This window comes from Montipora foliosa, chromosome 4, assembly GCF_036669935.1.
Source record: "Montipora foliosa isolate CH-2021 chromosome 4, ASM3666993v2, whole genome shotgun sequence".
Taxonomy (NCBI): Eukaryota; Metazoa; Cnidaria; class Anthozoa; order Scleractinia; family Acroporidae; genus Montipora; species Montipora foliosa.
The window spans coordinates 48,853,779-48,855,721 of record NC_090872.1 but is presented as its reverse complement, the minus strand read 5'-3'; the positions used below and the strand labels follow the sequence as shown (position 1 = coordinate 48,855,721).

The 1,943-nt window shown below is 39.6% G+C and overlaps 1 long non-coding RNA gene across 1 annotated transcript in view; it reads right to left on the bottom strand.

Annotated features, from left to right (window-relative positions):
• Window positions 1-244, bottom strand: part of LOC137999311 (uncharacterized) — a 3,629-nt gene extending 3,385 nt beyond the window's left edge. The window contains exons 1-2 of the long non-coding RNA XR_011122951.1: window positions 136-244; window positions 1-16 (exon numbers count right to left, since the gene is read on the bottom strand). The exon at window positions 1-16 is cut by the window's left edge and continues 45 nt beyond it. This is a non-coding gene — a long non-coding RNA (uncharacterized lncRNA). The remainder of the gene's footprint in view (window positions 17-135) is intronic.
• Between the last annotated feature and the right edge of the window lie 1,699 nt (window positions 245-1,943).

The following is a 1,943-nucleotide window of genomic DNA, read 5'->3' as shown; positions in this document are numbered from 1 at the left end:
TGGTCGAAAGTGAAATCTGTGAATGAAAATACAAGTTAATACTGTTATATTCACTCTGTTCATTTCAATTCAGTGTAGAAGAACATCGCGAGAATCTCAGCATACAGATAAAATAACAATGGAAATTAATCTTACATGTAAATGAGGAAAACAGCACAATCCGTGTTCGTCGATCTGTGGAACCTCCGCGCGACCCTCCGCGCGCTTTTAACAAACGACCGAACAAAACGGACACAGGTTTTTTTCCGCAAGCGCAATCACTCTGACCAGCCGTTGTATGTTTGTCGTTCTCAGTCTTCAGCGTTTCTACAGCCAACTCGGGTTAAATTGCTAGAAAAAGTCAGTAATTCCCAGGCAAAACCTCTATCAATAATAAATTTCCCAGCCAGCTCATCGGAACACCTGTATTTTTGCCAGCCAGCAAGATTCCTCTAGGGAACAGATAAAGTGAGGAACAGATTCGTCGGGTGCCCCTGTTACGCATCTCAACTGACACATCTTCCTAATGTTTCATAAATATCATCTTATCGGCTTCTGCATTCATACACTGATCGATTTAGTCTCAACATTACAACAAAGTTAGGGAACAAAGAACTGTACTGTGCACTTACCGGTGATCGAGCTCGGACCTTCCAAATCTATAGTCCTGTCTTCACCACTACAAACTGAGGGTTTTAAATTTTCGTCCGACTTCTCTCTTTGTTTTTAATTGGAAACACTTAATTCAAGTAAAAGCAAATGAAGATCTGTGGAAATGCATGCATGCTAAGATTGATCCATTCAAATATATAAAAGTTTGAAAAAGAATTGTTTGCTCTTTTTTAGTTTACGTTTTTCGGCTTGATAGTCACGTTTGCGATAAAGTACTAACTTTCTAAGCCTACACTGAATTTCGACATAAATAAAGTTGATGTACGTATGTATTTGTGTCTCAGTGTCACATGGTTTGGAGAGCTGCATGACGCGAACAAAAGCATGCGCGTGAGAAATGGACCCGCATAGCTGAGAGCGCGTTCGACATCATCAAACTTTAGACCCCTGGCAAGACTTAGAAAAACAAATAACCATGAGGGCAAGTGGCTGGCAGCTAAGAGTTTGAGGTTGAATACGCACTCAGATGGATTAAAGAAGCTCTTTTGGAGCCTACCTTAATTAAGCCTAGAGAAAAAATAGGGTCAGCTTAGGATTAGGTTTGGTTGTTAAACATAGATATTAATTGACCAATCATAGAAAGGTAAAAAATGAAACTGGGTCGCGCATGTTCGTCGTTGTAGTGTAGTGGAGAAGACAGGACTATAGATCTGGAGGGTGCGAGTTCGAGGACCGGTAAGTGCATAGTATAGTCCTTTGTTCCCTTTCTGCGTTGTATCGTTGAGAGCATAAATAATCGTGCTGCACGTGACTTTAGGACAGATTCTTGCGGTACTCTGCGTTAGGACGACGTGAAATTACCAAATTTGAGGTTTTGACGACAAATGAATGTCAGCATGCAACAGAGAATCTTTCATTCTCTATTTTGACTTTGTAACTGCTCGTATCAATTTATTTTTAGGATACTTCGCCCAAATTGTAAAAAGTGAACGAGATAGAATAACCGCGAAAGAATTATGATAAAGCAAAGTGATATTTAGATCTTAAGTCTCTAATAAGTTTATGAATACAGAAACCGATAAGATGATACCAAAGATTAAGAAGATGTGTTGAGATACGTAACACAGAGCTCGAGGTGGAAAAATATATGCACAGTAGGGTTGCGTAATGCAAAACCAGCGAATCACTTTAAGCGACGACGAAGGCTATGGCAACGACAACGCCACAAAGAATGAATAGTATTGGTTAAAAAAAGAAAAATAATCATGCAGCACTTGCGGCACGCATTTCAGTGCATTTCTCTACCGTACTTCACAAACAACAACATCGAAAGAAAGTTTCAAGTTTTCAAG